This window comes from Saccopteryx bilineata, chromosome 3 (genome assembly GCF_036850765.1).
Source record: "Saccopteryx bilineata isolate mSacBil1 chromosome 3, mSacBil1_pri_phased_curated, whole genome shotgun sequence".
NCBI classification, from domain to species: Eukaryota; Metazoa; Chordata; class Mammalia; order Chiroptera; family Emballonuridae; genus Saccopteryx; species Saccopteryx bilineata.
Genome location: NC_089492.1, coordinates 297,043,834 through 297,063,582, shown reverse-complemented (window position 1 = coordinate 297,063,582; position 19,749 = coordinate 297,043,834). Strand labels below are relative to the sequence as shown.

Below are 19,749 nucleotides of genomic sequence, written 5' to 3'. Positions count from 1 at the left end.
TTATCTACTTCCAGTTTCCCTAACACAGGACCTATCTCAAAGTGCATAAATTAGTGAATCAATTAATTTTCATTTATTATTTATCATACCATTTCTCTTTTTTCCACACACACCCAGAAAATGATCTGCAAAAGCACACTTTAGCTGTTGAATATGAAGTCTATAGATGGCAGACAGATGGACAGTACATATTTAAGGCATTCCTGCATGGGAACATGCTGTGAAAACTTGCAGAGTTAGGATAACTATTAGAGACAACAAGGCAACCTATGGTCAAAGCCCTGAGTGGATGAGAGTCCAGGAGCTTCTCTGGCTGGTACTAGAAACAGTATGGGCTGCGAACAGCAAAACAGTAGGATAAGATTCAGCAACACAGAATATGTTTAGGCTCTGAGAATGGAGATTAGGCATCAGCGTGTTCCTTGTCCTTTGCTTCACCCCCTGAAAATTTCTGCTGTTTGCTTCCTTTAGCTATATGTACTGGCTAATAAATATCTCAGTAAGGCTGGGAGAGGTGGCTTCAGGGTTTCAGTCTGATGACCAGGGTTGTTGCTTCCCCTCAGCCTCTTTGTGCATTTCATCTGGTCTCTGTGACATTTCTGAAATCCTTCCCATCTCTGATCATGTCCATTCCTGCAGGCCCACGTGAAGGGAGGATAAAACTTTCTCCTCAACATAGAGTCAGTCACTATTACCTCTCTATCTCTAGTGAGAAGCCCACAGTTTCACAGCATTGCATGCTGATTGCCTCTTCTGACTCTCATGCTGACCACAGTCACAAGTGCCGATGGAAAATTTAGGACTCACAAGAGAAAGGTCACTAGCTCAAGATCACAGAACTGGGAGGTGACAGAGCCAACATTTAAGAGAAGAGCCCCTGTCTCCAAGGGACCATGGACCAAATACAGAGGAATCCTTGCTTACCTTGTGTGGTGCTTGGTTCTGTGGTTGACAAGCAGACACTTATATGAAATTGTAGAAAAAGAGATTGAGAAGTGTCATTAGCGTCCTTTTTTACCCTAATGATGGTGGAGGACAATGCTTTCAGGAAGGTTGTCTCCCTGCCCATCCTTCATGCTGTCTTTGGTGGGGCCTCTGGATCCCTCACCCTGAGTGTCTTGAAAGATGACCACCTTGCTGAGATGTGATGGAAAGAGGTAAAAGAAGATATGCCTGGTGACAGACAGCTATGGTCAGGAGACATAACCCTTTGGGTGATGAATAGCTATGCTCCTCAATGAAGTAACTACTTGTGTGTCAGAGGTGTTTCTGGGAAACTAAGAGGGGGCAGGGCTGAGGCAGCATCTAATCTCCCCAAATTGCATCCAGCCCCTCCTTCTCCTGGGTCAGCCCTGCACTCTTTCCTCATCGACCTGGATACACACAACTTCAAGGTGAATGGAGGAAGGTGTGGAGATGCCTGGCCCACCATCTTTACACTCTATCCCTATATTTCCCATTGCTTCTTTTCTCCAGATATCTGGGGTGCCCATCACCAGCCATGTGCCTTTCAGATGTAGCTCCATGATTTAGTCTCTTGTAACATGAGAACAGATACCAGGTTCTTACCTGTGACTGAAAGGTGCAGTGGGTCACTTGGGTCTGACCATGCATAGGCAGAGTGATTGAAAGAGCCACAGCATCTGTATGTCCCTCTGTGGGCTGGTGTCACAAGGCCCAGATGGAACTCAGCCTGGAATGTTCCACTGTGATGCCGCCCTACAACAAGCCAGCATCCACAGGCCTCCCTCTCTCTGCACAGATGGTATGTGTCATGTGAACTCTTGGAGTGGCAGAACAAGGTCACATTATTCCCTGTCCTCACTGTGGGACCCAGCTAGGCTGAAACAGATGGTTTTTTGTGTATTCCTAGGAGAAAAAGAAACCTTGGTCTTAGTCCACAACCTTAACTGTCCTTGTGCGAGAAGGAAGGATTCATTCCTGTCCCTAATGTGTTGTCTAGTGACTTTCAAATCATTTTGATCTCTGCAGTATTGACTTGTGTGTGTGTGTGTGTGTGTGTGTGTGTGTGTGTTGGACTCTGATTTTTCCTGATCCTCTCATGCTTTCAGGATATATCTTTGTGCAAAAAACCCCTAAAAGCCATTTAGATGTGAGATTGTCTAAAATAATGGAAATAACAGGACACTTCATGGAATCACAAAAACATGAAGTTAACCTTAGGATCCTTGATTCAAAACAAAGCGATTATGAAGTGAAAAGTGCCTGAATCTCTCTAGGATCTCTGTGAACCTGGTTCTGCAATGCCTGGTCAGCCTGGTCCTGCACCAGGGGTTTGGAGTGACCACTCCTCCCTTTTTGTGCAAAACCCCCCCCCCACAAACATGTTAAACCCAGTTATTGAGCAACTACTCCAGGTCCTAATATCTTACTCTACCTTTCACAGGTCTGGCTGAGGGGTGTGTGGGGGGTCAGTGTTCTCACAGCAGAGGAAGTGGAGTCACGGTGTTAAAATTAAAAACCAACTCCCAGTTATCACTGCTTTTCATCTGGGGGTACAGTCCTCATTCCCAAGTTAATATCTTTCTTGGTCCATCTTTCTCAATGTCTGTCTGTCTCTCTGTCAATGGGAAATTTGTTTTCTCTTTTGATTATAACACATTCAGACACATCTTCCTCACAGACTGCCTCTCCCGAGTGTGTTACTGTCTGAATGTCTATCTCTCCCTGTAATAACAACGTTTTCAGCACCATGTCACTGTTTAAATCTCCAGGGGAGGCCCTGGCCGGTTGGCACAGCAGTAGAGCATCGGCCCAGTGTGTGGAAGTCCCAGTTTCGATTCCCAGCCAGGGCACACAGTAGAAGCGCCCATCTGCTTCTCAACCCTTCCCCCTGTTCTTCCTCTCTATCTCTCTCTCCCCCTCCCACAGCCAAGGCTCCATTGGAGTAAAGTTGGCCCGGGTGCAGAGGATGGTTCCATGGCCTCCAACTCAGGTACTAGAATAGCTCCAGTTGCAATGGAGAAACACCCCAGATGGGCAGAGCATCATCCCCTGGTGGGCATGCCAGGTGGATCCTGGTTGGGTGCATGTGGGAGTTTGTCCCTCTGCCTCACTGCTTATCATTTTACAAAAATACATTAAATAAATAAATAAATAAATAAATAATCTCTCAAAGGACAAAGAGAATGGGGGCTGGTTGGGCCACACTCACCTGTGATCACAACCTTCAGGGGATCGCTGGGGGCTGACCACTCATAAGTGTAGTGACTGAGAGAGCCTAGCACCTGTAAGTCCCTGTACGTGTGATATCATCAGGCCCATGGAGAAGTGGACTTATGTATCCCTGTCAGGAAATTTCTCCACAAATTTCTCGGGATACCCTGCATCTTTCTCCTGGTGCAGGACGAACATATCCAACGCTAATTCTGAGTGACAGTGCGGAGATACAGCCTCTCCTGTGTGCACAAGAATGCCTGGGTGGGCTGAGATGGAGGGTTTGGTGTACACACCTGGGAAGAAAGAGGGTAAGTGTCTATGTATCACCCTCCTCCTTTCTTCTCCTGATGTTTATCTCCCTCAGAACAAAGCTGTCTCAGTCCCTTCCCATGTCTTTGTGTTGCAATTTCTCTGAGCACCCTCTCCAGCTTGGCTCATGACTTTAACAGCCTGGGTCTCACAGCCTCACCTCTTCTTGCTTCTCTGTCTCTCTTCCCTGACAGTCTGACCTCCTCTGGTTCTAAGCTGAATGACTGTTCGATCCACTCTCACTGTGTCCCTCCCTGATCTGTGTGTGAGGTGGGGCGACCTGCAGGGTGCATGCCCTGGCCCTGTGTATACCTCCTACAGCAAAGGCAGGACACTGGGGAAGAAGATGGAGATGAATGTGGACAGCACCCAATTCATGCCCTAACCTGTGCCTCTGGGACCTCTTGTCAGGTTACCTTGGCTTCTCTGAGGTTCTAGCTCCTCTAAGACAGTGGTACAACCTCCCTAAATGATCACTGGTGCTGGGGTCAGGTGACATTCTCTTCCTGGGTCCTCCCTGCTGGCAGAAGGTAGCAGCATTTTGCCCCTGATAATCCCTGGATTGACTGTCCTGCTCATTGGCTCCTCCTCCTTCACCTGAGACCCAATTTCCTGTGTTACACACCCTGTCTCTACATTGTTGAACCTGGTTCTTCTTCCACGCTTAGTCCTGACTAGGAATCCTGTCATAACTCTTAGTTCCACCTGCATCTGAGTCTATCTGCCCACATGGGGGTCATGGGCTGGGCTGGACATCATCACCTGTGACCAGAAACTTCAGGGCATCACTGTGTGGTGACCACATGGATGTGTGGCTGTAATATGCAGAACATGTGTAGGATCCTGCGTGTGCTGTGGTCACAGGGCTCATGGTGATGTTGTTGAAAATATTTTCCAAGATCTCACAAATGTTGGCTTTATCTCTCTTGATTAGTTTGAATGTGGTAAAGAAATGTCCAGAGTGACACTTCAGAGTCACATGACCTCCCAGCGGGACCACAGGGCTTGGCAGGCTGACAAGGTGGGCGTGTTGTGTCCACCTGGGAGAAAAGGAGTCACCAGCTTAGGAATGAAAATGGGCAGCTGCACCCCTTCTCCCTCCCCTTGGGGGGCTTCTTTTTTTTATTCTCCCAAGACTTCTCCCAAGACTGAAGTCAGCCTAGTGCCCAGGGCGACCTGAAAGGGACAAGGGACACATCCCAGTGCTGCATGGACATGGTTGGTCTTTCCAGAACACAAATTACTCTTAGAGTGCTGATCAAATGTTGAATAATTTGGTCCTGGACAATTAATTCAGGATTGTCCCCATACACCAAGCTTGTGAGTTTGAGCCCAGTCAGGGCACTGACAAGAAGCAACCAATGAATGCACAACTAAGTGGATCAACAAATTGATGTTTTTCTCTCTCTCCTTCTTATATCTTTCTCTAAATCAGTAAAATACAATATATGTATATTTGTACGTCCCACCTGTGTGTAAAATCATATAGTTCTTTTTTTTTAATTTACTTATTTCACTCAGTATAATGTTCTCAAGGTCCATTCATGTTGCCATAAATGGCTCTATTTCATCATTTTTTACACCTGTGTAGTATTCCATTATACAAAGTTGAGACTCATGGACATAGATAAAAATGAAGCGGTGATCAAGGGGAGGAGGATGTGTGGGAAGGAAATGGGAAGAGGGAATAAAAAAGAACGAATATCTGGTGACAGAAAATGATTTGATTTTAGGGGCCAGGTACACAACATAATCAACAGTTCAAATGCTATAGAAATGTTTATCTGAAACCTGTGTACTCTTACTGATCAATGTCACCCATTTAGTTTCATTTTTAAAATAAAATTTCAAAAAGAAGTAGTAATTAGTGGTGTCTTGGTGAGGACACAGAATATGGTGTACAGAAATGGGTTGTAGAATTGGGTTATACCTGAAACCAGTACATGGAAGACTGCGAGCTGACAGAGTCCTAGCAGTTTAAGGCTTAAGCTAAAAGCCCTCCTCACACCTCCATGTTAGCTGTGACGCTGAGTGTTTCTACTCTTCCTATCCCCTCACTTGCTTGATTAAGTTGCTAGAGGCAAGATACTTCCCCTTCCTCTCACTCTTTGTTTGTTCTGATGTTGGTTGATTTCAGTTATGCATGGTGGGGGGATTCTTGTTTATGACTTAAAAGAATTCCTGTTTTTGTCTTAAGAGGATTCCTGTCTATGCTTCACATGTGTGACTTTGTATCAAAGACTTCCTTATTTGCATACAGCTCTGCACTATATAATAAAGCACAGACCAGGGACTTGTCTTTGCTCTGGCTTGCCATCTGCTTGCAGAGAGCTCCCGATCCCATCCTTTTTTTCTTTCTTAATTCCACACCATTTTCACTCACCCATGCTGGTCAATGGCACCTGTATCATTATATTAGCTAGTGTCACTCTAATAAATTTTAAAAAAGATTTTTTTTTCTTGAGTGAGGTTGACTTAAAATACAATTTTCATAAATAAAATTATATATGAGAGAGAAGGGAATGTTCTATTTGGTGAAAATAGGTGAGACAGTACCATGATCCTTTGTGAAGTTCTCCTGCACAGAACTGTCACAAGGGTCAGGAGGCCCCATCTGCTGACCAGCCCCTTCCCCTGAGGAAGGTCCAGGGGGAGGCCCTGCAGACCCAATTGTCAAATGCTGGTTGCAGAAGGTGTGGGACACCTGGTCCTAGGAGGGCTCTGTGGGGGTCAAACATTTTGTTCCTTTAATTATAAAGATGCCAATGAACTGTCACAGACAGAGGCAAGATAGTAAGAAGCAGGGAAGTTCCTTGACCAGTGGAGTAAGAGAGACTGAGACAAAGTTATGAAACAAAGTCAAGGAATTTGCATATTTCACAGCCAGCTAATGAATCACAGGCTTTTTTCTTCCCTCACCAAGGACACTTAAGTGCAAATAATTCCAAACCGTCCCAGGAAAGACCCACCTCCTTGGTCCCTCTTCAATGACATTCTTTTAAAAAATATATAAATTTATTTATTTACTTTTAATTTTATTTAGAAAATTATACTTCACAGGGTGACATTGATCAATAAGAATACATAAGTTTCAGGTAAACATCTGCACAGCATTTGAACAGTTGATTATGTTGTCTACCCATCACCCAAAGTCAAATATTTTCCATCACTATATATTTCTCCCAATGACATTCTTTAAAACTGAAACTAACCAGAAAATAACCTGACACCTCTTTACATACATTTTTATAAATTAAGATATTGATGAGGCCTGACCTGTGGTGGTGCAGTGGATAAAGCATCGACCTGGAAATGCTGAGGTCGCCGGTTCAAAACCCTGGGCTTGCCTGGCCAAGGCACATATGGGAGTTGATGCTTCTAGCTCCTCCCCACCTTCTCTCTCTGTCTCTCTCTCTCTCTCCCTCTCTGTCTCTCTCTCTCCTCTCTAAAATGAATAAATAAAATTTAAAAAAAAACAAAAAAGAATATTTAAAAAAAAGAAAAAGATATTGATGAATACACCTGAGAAGCTCATGAATGTTTTGTTAAACCCTCTTTTGGGGTCCTCCCTAGGATTTTCACCAGATAAAGAAAAACAGAAAACCTCAGGACAAAGAACTCAAGAATGCACTAGTTCTACAGTATTCCCAACTCTTTCTCTCTTATTCTTAGGGTCCCCAGGAGACTTGCAACCAGGGGAGCAGTGGGCAGCAGCAGCTTGTCCCAAGCTAACCACCGAACCTGTCACCATCTGACTTTTTGGTGAGCTATAATTAGCCTCACCATGGCTCACTTCTGTCATTGTGATTTTATTTTTAATATAGGTTTCAGGTGCTGAAGTCTATAACACATCACTGTACATTGAATTGTGTGTTCACAACCCCCATTCCCATCAAGCCTTTGTCCATCACCATTTATGCCTCTGTACCCTTCTGCGCCTCCCTGTTACCCAGAAATCACTATACTGCTGCCCATGCTCATGACTTTTTTGTCCTTTTTTGCTCTATCACTCCACCTCCCTCGCCTAGCACTCCTCTGAAAGCTGTCAGCCAGCTCTCTAGGTATGCATCTATCTCTTTTTTTTTATTGTTAGCTCATTTCATTCACTACTTCTCAGTGAGTTCATGCAGCCCAGTGTGGCTCACTTCTTTCCTACAATGCTTCTAGAAAACAATGCAGCCCTGCTTTGTCTCTCAACAGTTAATCTTTGTACTTTATTATTTTTTTCTTTTTTTTTTCTTTTTGTATTTTTCTGAAGCTGGAAAGGGGGAGAGACGGTCAGACAGACTCCCGCATGCACCCAACCGGGATCCACCCGGCACGCCCACCAGGGGCGACGCTCTGCCCACAAGGGGGCGATGCTCTGCCCCTCCGGGACGTCGCTCTGCCACCGCCAGAGCCACTCTAGCACCTGGGGCAGAGGCCAAGGAGCCATCCCCAGCACCCGGGCCATCTTTGCTCCAATGGAGCCTTGGCTGCAGGAGGGGAAGAGAGAGACAAAGAGGAAGGAGGGGGGGTGGAGAAGCAAAATGGGCGCCTCTCCTGTGTGCCCTGGCCGGGAATCGAACCCGGGTCCCCCGCATGCCAGGCCAACGCTCTACCGCTGAGCCAACTGGCCAGGGCCTAATCTTTGTACTTTAAATCTTTTTGTTACTGCACTGTCCCCAGCTGTAATAAACATACTCTCAAAATCACCTGGACTTGTGTTCTCAAATCTTTTCTGCACAAAGTCAAGAAGCCACATACTATGGGTAGGACAGAGGTTGATGCACTCCAGAGCCAGTGCCTGTCTGATAACAAGACCATAGCTTTGGAAATTCACAACCTCCTTTATGTGAATACAGACATGGGTTTAGCCTGCAGGAAAAGACTAGAAAGATTCTCCAGGAAGAAATGGGATAGCCCAGGGCATGCTGCCCTCATTGTATATCCAAATGTCTCACCATGGGCCCTCCAGTGTCATCCACAGAAGCCCCAGCCCCTCTCATTCCCAGGAATCCTGTTCACATGACAATGGGGTGTGTGAAGGACTCACCCACATGTGTCCAGATCCTCGAGCTCATATATAATTTTTAGAAGGAAACCACAACAGAGATGATCTGCCCTAGTTGATCCAGGCTCCCATGTACTCCATCCATGGAATCTGGTCATATGCCACAAGGAAGCCCAGATGTCCACCATGACCTGTCCCTCCCTTCCTTTCCAGGACTCACCAGGCCCCAGGATGCTGAGGAAATTGGGGAACATGACACTGTACTGTTGGGTAGGAGGCAAGAGCTGACGAAAGCTGACAGATTGACAGGATGTAGTGGGCAGGGGCCTCACACTACAGTCTGTACTGTTCACAGGGTGCCTGTCACACAGGAAGATGACTGGCTTCTTCTCATTATGCGGATGGCAAATACTGGGGGGTCTGACCTGAGCCGCATGAGTGAACACGCATCATATTGAAGGATCACCTTTTGTTTTCTAGAGTCTGAATTTGGGCAAGGGTATTAAGTTGTCTCACTGCCCTTTGTAAGTCACAGCTTCAGTTGAGTTAATAACATGTGCTATTTCCTTCCCAAGCTAATATATAATAATATCATAAAAAAGTTGGCAGAAGAAAGATCTATTGTGTTCTCAACTCTTGTATTTTAGTGCTTGTGTTTGCTGCGGATTCTCTACTTTCCTTTAAAAAAATTGATTAAACAGAAACTTTGTTTCTTCTTCTTCAGCTTGAGGTATAATAAAAAATGGGAATTGTGTACATTTAATCAATACATCTTGGTGCTTTGAAATATATGTCCATCTTTCAAAGATCCCCACACTCCAAGAACTAACATTTCCATCAACACCTACAGTTTCCTGTTTTTCTTTGCAGGGAGTGAGAAGGCTTGACATCTACCCTTAGAAAATTTCAAGGATATGAGTCATTATTTGTAACTAGGATCAAAACTCCGTACATCAGGTCTCCAGAACTTATTGACGGTATAACTGAAAGTTTCTATGTTCTGATTCGTATCTTCTCCTTTTCCCTCTCCAAAGCCTTTGGTTACCACTATTTTCCCATTTTATAGGATGAGTCCAGCTTTTTTTTTTTTTTAAAAAAAAAGCTTTGTACATGTGAGTGAGTCACATGGTATTTACCTCACTGCATCTGGCTAATTCCACTGCCACCTAATGTCCTCCGGGTTCATTCATCCATGTTGTCCCACATGGCAGCGTTTTCTTCTTTTTAAGGCTGAGTGACATTACAGTGTGTTGATACGCACCACATCTTCTTTACCCATTTACCTGTGGACGGACACTGGCGATGTCCACGTCTTGGCAGCTGTGAAGGAACCCTGCAGTGAACATGGGGGGGCTAGCACCTCTTTCAGATACTGATTTCATTACCTTTCAGTGGACACCCAGAGAGAGACAGAGTGGGGTCACAGGAAAGTTCCCTTTTCAGTTTTGTGAGGAACGTCCATGCCAGCAGCAGGGTCTGTGGTGATCAGGTTGCGGGGACCCACATGCTTGTTCCTGGGAACCCTCCCCGTGTCTCTGCTCTGAGCTGCCCCGAAGGGTCCAGCCCTGCTGAACCCCTCACGAGACAGAGGCTGGCCTCGCAGGCAGTGCCGGAAAGAGTTCCAGGGGGTCAGAGGCTCACACCTCCCCCCACCGAGGAGAAGTCACAATGGAGGCCATCTTGCGGGAAGGCTGAGAAGAGAAGCTGTTCTCACCCCTTTCCAAAGTGTTCTTGAACTTTGTGCTCTGCTGGGTGCCAGGACCTCATGACATCACCCCAGAACATCTGTGAAGGTATCTTTGTCTGTGGATGGTGGTAAATGGTTACTTCTGTGGGTGAGCAGAGCTGGGGCTTCTGATCTCACCACCATCACGCTGGCCTTCGTCACTGTCATCTTCCTTTGCATTTCCCTAACGACTGGTGATGGGGAGCATTGTTCTGTGGGCTCATTGTCTGTTTTTAAAAACTTGTCTTCTTTGAAGAATATATGTTTGGTAGAAATGTCTACTCAAGTCCTTCGATCTTTTTAAAAAAAACTGGATGGGTGTGTGTGTGTGTGTGTGTGTGTGTGTGTGTTTGTTTCATGTGTGCTTTACATATTCGTGACCAGATATTATCACATACAGAATTTGCCAATCTTTTCTCCAGTTTTGTATGTTTACTTTCAATTTCTTGATATAGTGTTCTTTGACTTTTTATTCATTACTATTTTAATAAAGTCAAATACTTATTTTTTTATTTATTGTGCTTTGGGTGTCATTTCTCATCAATAGTTCTCATGTGATAGAAATGTTTACCTGAAACCTGTGTACTCTTATTGATCAAGTTCACTGTGTGCAAGTTAATTTTCTAAATAAAATTAGAAAATTAAAAATAAATAAATGCTGGAGAATAAAGAAAACATCCCACAGAAACATAAGGAAGTCAAAGCTCATGAAGATGACCTATTTTCTCCTGAGTTTCACATTAGTTTATTTATGCTGATTGATTTTGAGTTTACCTTGGTGCATGGTGTGTGCTACATGTCAAAAAATGTTCTTTTTTATTTCTTACATTCATTATCTACCACCACTTGTCAAATATGACAAGTCTAATAGTTGCTGTGGCTGTTTTTTAAGGTCAAATGTCCTGTAAGTTCCCATCTGGGATTGGAGTCAAGACAAGTCTGCCCTCAACTTCTCCCACCCACCCCACCACTGCACACTGCTGCCTATCTATGAGTCCTCAGTGCAGTCCAGCAGGGCACCCAGCATCCTGAGTACTGTTACATCTGCACTCAAAACCTGTGTGACCCCAATCAACTACCTAATGGAGCTGAATCCCATTCTGTGCAATGACCCCCAGGTCCCTCATGGTGACCTCCACACCAATCCAGACTGTGGGAATAAGATGGGACCAGAAACTGCAGTGTACACATAAAAATTTCAGTTGCGTGTTAGATGATGCTGTGCAAGTGTTTCCTCTCCTGAGTTCAGTCTCTGCCTTAGGCAGGGAGTCACTGTTGCTTGGACAGAGTGAGCCCAGTCAGGCAGGTGGGGATCATGTTTGGAGGCAGCCACATTGCCAGCGTGTGACACATTTGTCACAAACACGTTAACAACCACTTTGTCAGAAGTTCAATGTCTCGTTCAGCTTGGGAAGTCACCACCAACCTCCTTCATGACAGCTCACTACAGTCACGGTAGATGTCCTACCTGCCTCTGGTCATATGTGATAACCAGAGTCAGATGGGCTTCAGGTTAAAACAAAATCAATTTTTCTTTCTCAAAATGACCCCCATAGAAAACAACTGTACTACCTTGTGTGTGGCAAAGTTGTCTTCTAATAGACACAAGACCACGGCATTAGTGGAAAATAAAAACAGTGGAATCCAGCAACGTTAAGAACTTCTGTTCCTCGTAGACTTAATCAAGGGAGTGTAGAGGAAACCACACAATAGGACTCCTTGGGAAAAAGTATTCATGATGCCAAAATCAAACAATGTCTCAGTACTGAGATCATTGAAGGAATATGTACACATCTGTAACATGACAGCAAACAATAGAAAAACAAGAAAAACACTTTAACCAGCAAGTCACATTCATATACAAATGTAAAGTAATATTTCTAAAAGGTGCAGAGCGTTATACGTCATTGAAGAAATGTACATTAGACCACAAGGTGGTGCCCATACACACACTAGATGGCTAATATTAAGATGGCAGAAAACGTTGGCATGACTGTGACCCCACCAGTACCCTCAGATGCAGGGAAAGGATTGGAAATGCAGTGATCACCATGGGAAACGTCACTGCAGAATTTTCACAAATGAGCACCCTCAGGAACCATGACTAGTATCCCGTTTTGTTGTTTAGAAACAGACTGGCAGGGATGAAGTCAGGATGAGAATCTGGGTCCTTCCTTCTCTGAGCAGTATTTCACCAGACAGAAAGACGAGAGCATGGAAATCAGGCGAGACCTCACATACTGCTGACCCTACTCCTGCACTTCTAGAGTCCTTCTGAGCCCTCATCCTGGGGAAACCCCGAGCCAGGCCCAGGGCAGGGCTGTCCTCTTGCTGTGTGCCCATAGCTGTGAGAACCCAAAGGAGTGGCAGCCCCTGAATAACCACATCCTGTGCATCTCTGTCCTTCAGGCCTTGGGTCACATCCATCTGCAGAGAGGGAGCATTCCAAGAAGACGCCATGCTGTTCCTCCTCTCCGCTCTTCTCTGCTTCGGTCAGTTGTGGACAATGGGATGGGAGAGAAGAAGGAGGGGACAGGGTGGCTCACATCTCTAGCTCCTGAGAAACCTCAGATTCAGACAGTTTGAGTTGTAGATATCTTGTTGAAAGAGAATTAACTTTGACTTTCTGGTGCAAATCTCTGAGAAGGACTCTCTTCTAGGGCTGAGTCTGAGCCAGAGAACCTGTGTGCAGACAGGTGAGTCCATCCCAGGATCCATATCCCACCTCTAACTTCACCCCCTGGGGCTCAGGAGGGAGCACAGAGGTCCTGGCATGAGATGATAGAACAGGAGGGTGTTGGGCTGAGCTGGGGAATGAGGGAGGGGAGTGTCTTTGTAATGCAGCCTCTGGTTTCCTTTCAGGGACCCTCCCCAAACCCACCATCTGGGCTGAGCCAGCCTCTGTGATCCTCTGGGGAGTTCTGTGACCATCTGGTGTCAGGGGACCCTGAAGGCCCAAGAGTTCCATTTGTATACAGAAGACACAAATATGTCCTTGGATAGATGGAAAGTGATTGATCCTGGGGAAAAGGCCAAATTATTCATGAAAAACATTTATGATGAGAGATATTACCGTAACTCCCTCAGCTCCACTGGATGGTCAGAGCTCAGTGACCCCCTGGAACTGGTGATGACAGGTGAGGGGACACTGAATGGTCCCAGCCTCAAGCTCTGCCCTTGGGAAGGGGTCTGGTCTCAGGGGGTGTCCCCTCTCACAGCCCAGCCCTAACATGCTGCCTCCTCCTCTCCTAGGATTCTACAGCAATCCCAGCCTCTCAGCCGTGCCCAGCATGGTCGTGACCTCAGTAGGGAATGTCACCCTTCAGTGTGGCTCAAGGCAGGCATTTGACAGTTTTGTTCTGACTAAGAAAGGAGAACACAAGCTGTCCTGGTCCCTGGACTCACATTGTCATGGCAATAAAGCATTTCGGGTGCTGTTTCCTGCAGGCCTTATGATCCTCAGTCACAACTGGACATTCAGATGCTATGGATATTTTAAGAAAACACACCAGCAGTGGTCACATCCTAGTGACTCCCTGTATATACTGGTCTCAGGTGAGGTGTTCTCAAGTCCATAGTTTCTGAGCCCTGTCAGTTCAGGCTCCCATCCCCAAGACATATCAGAATTTGGATGAGAGTCAGGAGGCTCTGAGTCATAGTCTCACAGCAGAGATCTGCCCCTCAGAAACCCTTCCACATGATTCTACTACCCCTTTCCCTCCCCTGGGTTTTAAAGGTAGCAGATGGGCAGGGGGATTGTCTTCAGGATGACACAGGTTAGATGTAGGAGAAGATTCTGAGTGATTTGAGCATTTCTGGGTTAATCCCAGCCTCTCACCACTGTTTTAACTTTATTTCCAGGACCCTCTGGGGCCCAAGTCCCTTAGACACAGGGCCCATCTCCACAGCTGGTGAGTCACTGAGAACTCTGCTCAGAGGGGGACACAGACCACCCAGGGAAGTTCTGAGGGTCTATCAGGGAATCCAGTGCCCCCCAGACTCTCAAGGATGGGCTCTTGTCCCAGGGTCCTGGGAGTCAGGCAGAGATACTGATATACTCAGGGCTCCCAGGGCTCTGAGACTGCCAGGATAATTTAGGAAGTGCCTCCAAGAGCAGTCTCACCTTAGTGACCCTTGGAGGTTGGGGTTGAGGTGAGAGGACCTCGACTCTGTCCATTTTGAGCTCAGTCAGCTCTCAGTGTTGCACACTGGAAGGTCTGAGCTAGGATGAGGGTTAGGGGACTAAGAGGGAGGGTCAGCCCAAGCAGATCTGTTACTTAAAACTCTTCCTACATCTGTCTACTCACAGCAACTCATTTGGGTGTGAATACTTCCAGGTGCATAGAAGGATGGTTTGGAGGACCATAGGAAAGATGTAGAAGAGTTTAAATAAAGTTGGAACTCCAGGTCAGATCCAGACATCAACTCCCTTCCTGTCCTCATTTCTAGAACCCTCTGAAGCACCACCCCCTACAGGTCCATCTATACATTTGTTAGTCACTGGGGCCTCTGTGCTATGGGGGACCACAGACCACCCCAGGGCAGTTTTGAGTCCCTCAGATGACCTCTTGCCTCCAGAGATACAGCACAGCCCTGTTTCCCAGAGGAGCTGGTAGTTCTGAATAGGTGATGATAGAAGATGGGACTGGCAGACTGGCAGGTGACAGATGCAGTGGTCATGGCCAAGGACAATGTTGGGGCCCAGCCTTAAGGAGGAGCAGCCAGACTCATGTAGCAAGATAGCAGCCTCCACATCCCACCCCCATTCTGATCTCCAGGAGGTTCTGATGATCTATCCCCCCACTCCCAGGGTCTGGGCTGCAGGAAGGTAAGTGAGGGTCTCTGTGGAGAGGTAGTAAGGGCTGAGTCATGTGGGGTTCAGGCACCTGGGGAGACGCTGAGATGGACACTCCTTCCCCTGTGTGACCTCAGTGTCCCCAAGTGTAAAAGGAGAGAATCGTGGCCCAGAGCTGAGATTTCCTTTCAGTTCTGGTTTTGAGCTCCTGGGAAAAGGGACTCACAGGGAAGCCCCCAGGACATGACATTATGAAGTCTCTTCCTCTCTGGAGCATGGCTCCCTGGTAGGCCCTCCCACTTGCCTGCCAGGCACTGGGTGACTTCAGCAGAGAATGTGACCTGACTGTACCAGTCACAGAGCCTGAGGGACACTTTTCTTTCATCCATGAAGTTCTCAGCCCATTCCCTTTTGTCACATGTCTGACATCAAAGTATATGGTGAGGCAAAAGTAAGTTTACAGTTGTCAGTATATTAAACATAGAGTTTATTCTTCTATTATTATTTAGAATTATCATGTTATTTTCTATACAAACAACTGTAAGGATACTTTTGTCCCACCCAGTATTTAGCTGGGTCAAACTAGGCACTGTCCTACATGAGTCCTGTGACCTCTGTGCACAGGGGCCCTACAGGTAACTACAGCTCACAGGGCACCAACTTGTACTTGTTGTCACACCTCAGTGACACCCTAGGTCTCCTAGGTGAGGGGACACTGACCCTGTTTTTTCTCATCTCACTCAGCTCAGGGCCTATCTCTGCAGAGTCTGAGATGATAGTAAATGAGAGATTTTAGAGGACTCCACAAAGGATGGCATTCAGGAGCCCCTGAGACCAACCCCTTATTTATGAACCCTGGTTCAACAGCTGTTGAGTTCTTAGACTGAACCCAGAACACAGACTCAGCCATGTTTGTGTTATGACTATTTTTGTCACTATTCCTGAGCTCTGGGGCACAGGTAACTCTGGCCTTCCATGAGTCTGTGCAGGCTCAGAGATCACAGGATGCTGAGAGGATCCAATGAGGAGACAGAGGGAAACTGGAAGAGGAGAGACAGGCTCACTAGGGGACTGTGCAGAAGTTACGATCTGAGACGTGGGACATTCAAGAACACAGAATGAGGGGGAAGGCTTATGTGTTTCCAAGTCCTTACTCCCTCCCTCATTTCATGATTCTTAAGAAGAGCCGCCACCATCAGCTCATCACCAAACAACTCTGAGCTCAAGATTAAGAAGTAGGAGAAATTCTCAGTTACAGTGCTGGGCTCAGAGTGCTGCAGACCAGCACGACTAGTAATTGTCCATGTCCTGAGTAAGAACAGTGTGGAATAAAGAAATAAACTCAGAGAAAAGAAGTATGGGATCAGGAGGTCTCTGCAAGCTAATAGCAAGCCAGATTAAAGCAAAATCCCTGGTTTGCATTATTATATAGTTTATTATATAGTGCAGAACTGTATACAAATAAGGAAGTCTCTGATACAAAGCCACATATCTGAGGCATAAACAGGAATCCCCCCACCATGCACAACTAAAATTAACCAATAGCAGAACAAACAAAGAGTGAGAGGAAGGGCATGTAAATTACCTCTTAGCAAATGAAACAATCAGAGGTTGTGGGCAAGAGCTTAGCCTTTAGCAACTTACTCAAGCAAGTGAGGTGGGGGAATGGGTAACAAGGACACTGTCAGCTCACTGCCAGTCCCTCACACTTCTGTCCCACCAAAATATAAGCTGCAAGGACCCTGTCAGCTTGCAGTGTCCCACAGAGAATAAAGTCTTGTCAAAGAGAGAAAGGTGGACAACCAGTGTCCTGGGGTGACACTTGCCTGCACTGACATGGTGACCTCTTTGCCCACATTTTCTAGGCTCCCACCCCCAAGACTGCACAGTGGAGAACCTCATCCACATGGCTGTGGCTGGACTGATCCTGCTGGTCCTCATGGTGCTGCTATTTCAGGCTTGAAACAGCTAGAGAAGGACCCACAATATAGGCAGGATGTGACCACAGAGGCAACAATGCAGTGTTCAGGAGGTGGAGCCTTGGAGCACATATGATTCCCCAGGAGGTGGTGAATGAAAGTCTGAACCACAGATGAGATAATGCTTCTGAGACTGTGCAGTGGAGTAAACAGGGTTTGGGTGCAGGAAGGTGACTGAAAGCACCCTGTATTGGACTCTTCCTCCATTAATTGTGTATTTTCTCTCTTTATCTTGTTTGACTGTCTGTAATGACCCCCTTTCTCTTCCCACTCCTGTGACATGAAGGTCCATTGCACATGGCTGGTTTGGGTCCTCACATCTAGAACCTTATGCTCTCCTCCATTCATGTGCAATAAACTGTTCCTTATTTCTAATCCCTACAGCACCAGATAGACATTATTGAGTCTTCATCTCTTTAGTTCACAGGATTTAACCTGGTCTCAATAACTGAACAGATGGACAAAATCAGACATGAGCCTGGGAAGGAGGAATCCGAAGTGGTGCTCCTACTCTCTCTGGACCTCATGATCCTTCCTGACTTCATCAGGTGTCATGTGTGCCATTTCTCCAGAAATGTTATCACTTGGTGTTTGTGGGGACAGCCAGGTGAAGGGCTGACTTTAAAAATAATCATCTTTGCCTGACCAGGTGGTGGCACAGTGGATAGAGCATCGGACTGGGATGTGGAGGACCCAGGTTCGAGACCCAGAGGTTGCCAGCTTGAGCGCAGGCTCATCTGGCTTGAGCAAAAAGCTCACCGGCTTGGACCCAAGGTCGCTGGATCCAGCAAGGGTTTATTTGGTCTGCTGAAGGCCCGCAGTCAAGGCACATATGAGAAAGCAATCAATGAACAACTAAGGTGTTGCAACGTGCAACGAAAAACTAATGATTGATGCTTCTCATCTCTCTCCGTTCCTGTCTGTCTGTCCCTGTCTATCTCTCTCTGTCTCTGTAGAAAAAGAAAGAAAGAAAGAAAGAAAGAAAGAAAGAAAGAAAGAAAGAAAGAAAGAAAGAGCAATCAATGAACAACTAAGGTGTTGCAACAAAAAACTGATGATTGATGCTTCTCATCTCTCTCTGTTCCTGTCTGTCTGTCCCTGTCTATCCCTCTCTCTGAATCTCTCTCTATCCCTTAAAAAAAAAAAGAAATAAAAAAAGAAAAAAATAATCATCTTTAAGGAAGATATAATTTGTAAAAATTTCCAGAGTCTGAATATGGATAAAATGAAATGTTATTCAACCAGGAGGAAGAATACTATCATGCCATTTGGGACAAGATGACTGGACCTTCAGCCCACTTTGTTAAGGGAGACACATCACAGAGAGAAAGATAAATTCCAAATGATCTCACATCCCTGTGGAAGTTATAAATATGAAACTTATAGAAACAGAGAGTGGGTTGGAGATTAACCCTAGGGAGTGTGGGAAAAGGAGAGGGGTTGGTCAAAGAGTATCAACTCTCAGTTATGAGCTTAACAGCGTTCATTCCTTTCATGGCTGATTTGTAATCCATTGTGTACACATGCCAGGTCTTTCTTGTCTGGTCATCTGTGGATTTAATGATTCAATCCAATCTTTTTATAAATCTTTTTTCAGGTTATTTTGACATTTAATTATGTTGCATACCCATTACCCAAAATCAAATTGTCTTTCATCACCTTCTATCTGGTTTTCATTGTCCCCCTCCCCTCCCCCTACTCTGTCTCCTTCTTCCCTCCGCCCGTAACCACCACAGTCTTGTCCATGTCTTTTAGTCTCATTTTTCTGTCCCACCTATGTATGGAATCACACAGTTCTTAGTTTTTTATGATTTACTTATTTCACGTAGTATAATGTTATCAAGGTCTGTTCATGTTGTTGTAACTGATCCGATGTCATCCTTTCTTATGGCTAAGTAGTATTCCATAGTATATATGAACCACTTCTTCTTTATCCAGTCATCTATTGAAGGGCTTTTTGGTTGTTTCCATGTCTCGGAAACAATGCTGTGCACAATGCTGCAATGAACATGGGGTTGCATGTACCTTTACATACCAATGTTTTTGAGTTTGGGGGTATATACTCAGTAGAGGGGTTGCTGGGTCATATGGTATTTCTATTTTTAGTTTTTTGAGGATCCACCATACTTTCTTTCATAATGGTTGTACTACTTTACATTCCCAACAACAGTGAATGAGGGTTTTTTTTTCTCCAAAGCCTCTCCAACACTTGTTAGTACCTGTCTTGTTGATGATAGCTAATCTAACAGGCGTGCGGTGGTATCTCACAGTAGTTTTGACTTGCATTTCTCTAATAGCTAATGAAGATGAGCATCTTTTCATATATCTGTTGGCCATTTTTATTTCTTCCTGGGAGAAGTATCTGTTCATGTCCTCTTCCCATTTTTTTTATTGGATTGTTTGTTGTTGAGTTTTATAAGTTCTTTGTATATTTTGGATATTAAGCCCTTATCTGAGCTGTTGTTTGAAAACATCATCTCCCATTTAGTTGGCTGTCAGCTTGTTTTGTTGTCAGTTTCTCTTGCTGTGAAAAAACTTCTTAGTCTGATGTGGTCTCATTCATTTATCTTTGCCTTCACTTCTCTTGCCTTTGGAGTCAAATTCATAAAATGCTCTTTGTAACCAAGGTCCCTGAGTTTAATACCTATGTTTTCTTCTATGTACTTTATTGTTTCAGGTATTATATTTAGGTTTTTGATCCATTTTAAATTAATTTTAGTACAAGGGGACAAACTGTAGTCGAGTTTCATTCTTTTGCATGTGGCTT

General features: G+C 45.3%; 3 pseudogenes; 1 reads left to right on the top strand and 2 right to left on the bottom strand.

Moving 5' to 3' along the window:
• The window catches only part of LOC136331910 (leukocyte immunoglobulin-like receptor subfamily A member 4), a 256,817-nt pseudogene that overhangs the window by 170,037 nt on the left and 67,031 nt on the right, over positions 1-19,749 (bottom strand).
• On the bottom strand, positions 274-12,668 carry LOC136328815 (killer cell immunoglobulin-like receptor 2DS2; annotated as a pseudogene).
• Positions 12,667-16,966, top strand: LOC136328813 (leukocyte immunoglobulin-like receptor subfamily A member 5; annotated as a pseudogene).